This window comes from Crocuta crocuta, unplaced genomic scaffold (assembly GCF_008692635.1).
Source record: "Crocuta crocuta isolate KB4526 unplaced genomic scaffold, BGI_CrCroc_1.0 scaffold306, whole genome shotgun sequence".
Classification (NCBI taxonomy): Eukaryota; Metazoa; Chordata; class Mammalia; order Carnivora; family Hyaenidae; genus Crocuta; species Crocuta crocuta.
Window position 1 is genome coordinate 325,614 of NW_027529630.1, and position 5,980 is coordinate 331,593.

Here is a 5,980-nt window from a genome sequence, read left to right on the forward strand (position 1 = left end):
ATAAAATAAAGTTGAGTCTCAGACAGTACAGAGAGGCCTGGGTGGTGACCAGAAAGAATCTCGCGCCTCTCTCACCCCTCCCATGTCAACACCGTTCATCCTTCAGGGACCCCTGGACCTGGCCGGAGCTGGACTCCGACACCCACCCTTCCTCCTTTCTTTCCTTCAGCCCTCACCACCCACACCTTCGTTTTCCCTCCATAGTTTGCCCACTATCAATGTTCCTTCTATTTCCCATCATCCTGGTCTCCTCCATGACCTCTCACCCCACTCCAACCTTTCCATTTACTTATCTGACAAGACTGCCACTCTGGGAGATAATGTAGTTCCTGACTGGACAGAAATCTGACATATTTTCACATTTCAGTGACCTTACCTGGGAAGGAAGTAAAAGTCAGTGAACCCTAAATTGCCACTACCCCAAGACCAGAGTTCAAGGGCCATGTTCTGAATCAATGACCCACTGGTATCACCAAAGTGAAGCTGAAAGGGACCAAGAAAATGTGCATGCTATTTTTAGAGACTCTGTGGTAGAGTTTTGGGGTGTGGGGACATGAACAACTTTTGCCTCCTCAGCCAGAGGCAACGCACACCACAGAGCTCAGAGGTAAAGGTCCCTAGCACCACTTTCCTGGGGTATATTTCACATCCATGTCAGTCTTCCTGTCCACTGTTTTCTGGATTGGGTTTTAGTCTGTTGTGCAGCTTAATTAATAAGGAAAAAATGTTCCTCTGGCTGGCTGAAAAGAGGCCAACCCTCCCCAGGTGACAGGAATCCAGATATAATTGATGTGACTTTCTTTATAGCCATTGGCCATAAAGGCCCCAAAATAAGGTGGGGAAGTGGCAGGAAAGGACAGCAGCATCCCAGGACACCACTCTGAGCAATCTAGAGTGTCAGGAGACACAGAGAGCCACCCCCTCTGCAACATAGGGCAGATGGTTCCCAAGATCCTAAAAGCAAGTTGACAAGCTTTTTTCTAGGTCAGACCACAAAAACCTAACAATTGCTAATGCGTCCCTACTGCCATCTCCTGTGTTTACCCAAGGGGAGACATACTCTCTCTTGAGCAAATTTAAGAACCCTGTCGTTATGGACGCTTTCATGCTGGAATGATTCCTCTGGTCATTCCAAGACTTTTCAGAAGATTCCTAGGCTCCTTGGTAGAATCAACCCTACTCCCTCATGTTCTAGATGCAATGAAGCCCCTGCACCAGGGAAGACTGGGCCTAGGAGAAAAAGAGAAGAGAGCACAAGGGCGGGGGTGAGTCAGGTTCACACTGTCCATTCAGGGATTCCTTTCCTACCTGAGTAACAACTCAGAGGCACCAGGTAGGGTTGGAGGTGCAGGAAAGGAGGGGATTTTTGTCCCTAAAAGCCCATGCCATCCATCATTGCCGCCATTCTGTGAACTCCTTCACACTCTTTCTCAGCCTTCATGTTTCCCACAAGGACCCAAATTCTCCTTCACATTGCCCAGCACCCTAAAAATCAACACCCCCATCAGAATACAAAGGCACGAGGTGGGGGGATGTTTCTGATGTCTGCTTCTCTGAGGCTCCCATTTCCTTTTTTTTTTTTTAATATAATTTATTGTCAAGTTAGCTGACATACAGTGTACACAGTGTGCTCTTGGTTTTGGGGGTAGGTTATCATGACTCATCGCTTACATACAACACCCAGTGCCCATCATAAAAAGTGCCCTCCTCAATGCCCATCACCCATTTTCCTTTCCCCCCTCAAATCTTGAGTTTGCTCCCTGTATTTAAGAGTTTCTTATGGGTTTGCCTCCCTCTCTGTTTGAAACGATTTTTTCTCCTTCCTTTCCCCCATAGTCTTCTGTAAAGTTCCTCAAGTTCAACTTATGAGTAAAAACGTGTATCTGTTTTTCTCTGACTGACTCATTTCACTTAGCATAATACCCTGGGGCCCCCATTTCTTTTGGCACCCTTTAGTGTCCAAGTCCACCAATTCAATCATTTTTTTTTTCTGTATATTCCTAACTCTTCCAGAGTGTTGGCACTCCATTCTACTACGTACCTTTAGCCTACATTTTTTATGTACCATAAAGAGATGAACCAGGCCCAAATAAAAGGGCCACTGTAGTTCCAAGAGGAGAAGGGTAATTTATGTAAACATAGGACATTACTAAAGCTTGAATTTTGTGGAGTTATTCTAACCCTTTGTACTTCATATCAATAATATTCTTTATGGGAAGCCACTACACTTTCATTTAACTCGGAATTTTTCTTCTGTCTTATCAGCTCAAAAACAGCTGAATCATTAATTAACAATTTCTGTTTGTTTTTTCTCTGATCATACCTAGTGTACAGAGTATTGGACTAGTCATAATCCTCATTTTGGAGCACATAAACATCATCAGTGTGTATGAGGCCCATCTATATTTTATTCTTAGTACCCATTCCCGCTACCTCCACATACATGCTCATTCTAATGCATTTACTATATTAACTTAAGCTTGCATTTTACTCTTATAAAACATGTATAATTGTTGTTTGAATTGTTTTAACTATAGAATGTGTTGTTCTAAAAATGGCTTTCTGTTTCTTACTGTGTTTCACTCATCGCCATTTTTAAGATCTCTCTCTTGCTAATACTTAAACCTCATTTGTTATTTTTACATCCTGAATTCCCCTAATTACCTACTCTCCCAATGCTAGACACACCCAGTTCCCAGATGTCACAAAATATTCTGGGACACATATCCTCAGACCTGTCACCTTATGAACTCTTGTTAAGAATTTCTCTGAGGTGGGCATGGTGAGTGCTGCTTGGCTGGAGGGCACAGCGCCCAAATGTGTTCTGGCTGAAGGTCTTTCTCACATTTCCAGGCTGTCCCATCTTGGGGTTGTAAGCCTGTTGTTGGCCACACCCTCCAGAGTTTTACTGAGTCACAACAACAACGTGCACTCCTGAAGTGTAACGGAAGAAGAGGCCCGCAAGAGGAATCTTACTCAATCTCAGACTCCCATTGGAAAACTGCATGGCAGCATTTTAGAGGAGCTGGTTTTGCTTGTTTCAGGAATCCTGTTACCAGAAAACTCTCCGCCCTGAGCCAGCTCCAGCAGCTCGGTTGACAATGGCTGAGGCCAGTTCCTGACCCCTGGGCCTGAGGAGTGCCAGGTCCCAGCTCTTGTACACAGTCAAGAAGTAATCTGAGGACTGATGGGGGTGGGGGGGAGCGGTAGGGGGGTGATGGGCATGGAGGAAGACACTTGTGGGGATGAGCACTGGGTGTTATATGGAAACCAACTTGACAATAAACTGTTAAAAAAGAAAAAAAAAGAAGTAATCTAGCAAGAAATGCCTTCCCTCTGGAGTAAAGGGAGAATCACGGTCTTCCCCATCCCTACCAGGAATACACCCTTGAAATATCAGTTACATAGGGACCCTTTACTCTACAGGAGAGTTGTGGCTGGCCCAAAAACCACAGAAAGAGAAGCCTCCGGGGCCCTAGAGCAGCCCACCAGGTGCCCGGTGCATGGCCTTTATGGAAGTCGACCTCTCCCGGGCCCCTCCCGGCCCCCTCCCTGCCTCTGCCCTTTTAGCCCCAGATATCCAGAATCAAGGATCAAAGTATGAATACGGTATTGTTTCTGAAGTTAAGGTTTTTGCAAGGATGGACACTTAGAGTGTCAGCGTATGTAATGGGGATATATCTGTATATCACATATGAGTATGAAAGTCCTGCCAGCGTATGAACCAGGTAGAAAGGCACTAGGGCAGCCCATGGGGGAAAGACAGTCTGCATGTAGTGAATGTGGAGGGAAGTTTGCCAAGAGCTCAGGCCTTGTTGGACATTGGAGAATCCACACTGGAGAGAAACCCTATGAGCGTGCTCACTGTGGAAAAGGCTTCAGGGTGTGCTCCACCCTCACTGTGCATGGAGGAATCCACACTGGTGAGAAACCCTGTACTTGTAGCTATGGTAGGAAAGGCTTTAGTGTGAAAGCACACCTGATCATACATCAGAGAATCCACAATGGAGAGAAACCCTATGAATATCATGAATGTGGGAAAGTGTTTAGTGTGAGCTTAGACATCAGAGAATCCACTCTAGTGAAAAACCTTATGAATATTAGGAGTGTGGGAATACCTTCTACATGAATTTAGCCCTTATTAACCACCACAGGATTCACTCTGGAGAAAAGCCTTCTGAATGTGGAGAATGCAGGAAAGCATGCAGTCAAGGCTCAATCCTGTTGTTCACCAGAGAATCCAAACTGTACAGAGACCATACAAGTGTGGGAAAGCTTTCTATGGGATCTCTAACCTTACTAAACCCAGAAAATACATGCCAAAGGAAAGTATCATCAGTGATTTATGTGGTGAAGAGTTTCCAAAGACATTTTTTTAAATGAGAAGTTACCACAAAAATTAGGCTATATTAAAGTTAATGTTTTGATACTTGGTCCCTTAGAATATTGAAGAAGTGAGAGGTCGGTAAAAACTGACTCCATCAGAATGTTGACTGGTTAAATCTCTAGAATCACACCTACTTCTGAGAATGCAGTTCTACAACTCATAAGGATAGAGATTTGCAAACAAAATCTTCTGGTTGTAGAACATTCTCCCGGGATCAGCACTGAAGTGATAGCCATATCCCACCCCAACCCGAATCCAAAGCAGAGAAAGATGTTGACTCCGGGTCTTAAACAAGAAGTCCATTTCAAAGCAGAGTTTTGAAGAAGTCCAATACAGGGGGCGATTTTCAGAGGACTAAATGGAAACATTCCTGAGGGCCTCTGCACTGTACAAGTCCAGGAGCTTCTGAATCATTTAGCCAAGTGTAGGAGGAAGCAGAGCTTCCTTTGAGGAAGCAGAGCTTACATTGCCTCAAGCCAAAGAGAGCATCACCCTGATAAAACGACTAAGACACCTGGTAGAATTTGCTCTGAAGTTCAGTCCTGTCAGTGCTCTGGGAGTGACAAATTCTCCACGGAGCTTGTGCACACTTTTCAACTTCAACTGTAATGTATGAAGCAGCTGCTTAATGTAAGAGTGGAAAAGTCATTGGCCCAAAAGTGTCTCTCCCTAATCAAAGAAACCCTGACACACCAGCAGCCCTGACTAAGCACCACCATGTCCAAATTCAAGGAAACCCTCTGAGTATCCTCAACTGGAAAAAACCTTCAGTGTAAACCCAAGTCCCATTACACTACACAATGGAGAAGACTTCCTGGAGCTGAGTCCCATGAAAGTAAACACTGTGGGAGAACCTTTAGATACTGGAATGATCTTGGATATCAGAGAAGCCTTGGGGATATCTTCGGTGTCAAGGCTTCTGTATGAGGGCAAGTCTCAATAAACAGAAGCAAATTGATTTTGGACAGGAGCAAGTAGGGGGAAGGTCTTCATGTGAGCACCAGAAGACCCATAAATATAAAAATGTGGGAAGACCTTCACTAAAAACTCAATCTTATACATCAGTCAATCAACATTGGAACAAAACCCTATTGTGTGTTACCATTATGGGGATGCTTTTGGTGTTAGCTCAATTCTTAAAGCGTGTCAAAGATTCCATATGGAGAAAAGCTCTTTGAGTGTAGGTGATATGGGAAAGCCTTCAGTCAACAATCAGATTTTACTAAACATCGATCCATAGTGAAGAGAAGCTTTATGACTAAAACGAGTGTGGGAAAACCTTTCAATGAACCCATCTCTTACCAGACATCAGAAGATACATAACAAAAATAAACCTCAACTGTCAAATATGTGTTAGAGCAATAGTACCAGACTTTCTCAACATCAAGCATCACCATTAAGAAAAACCCCAGTTGTGGCTCCTGGGTGGCTTAGTCGGGTGAGCCCCCAACTCTTGATTTCAGTTTAGGTCATGATGCCAGTGTTGTGGGATCAAGCCCTGTGTGAGGCTCCACACTGAGCATGGAACCTGCTTAAGATTCTCTCTTTCTAGGGGCGCCTGGTGGCTTAGTCGGTTAAGCGTCCGACTTTCGC

At 44.5% G+C, this 5,980-nt stretch overlaps 1 pseudogene; it reads left to right on the top strand.

Moving 5' to 3' along the window:
* The first annotated feature begins 3,700 nt into the window (after window positions 1-3,700).
* On the top strand, window positions 3,701-4,342 carry LOC144230045 (uncharacterized; annotated as a pseudogene).
* The last annotated feature ends 1,638 nt before the right edge of the window (window positions 4,343-5,980 follow it).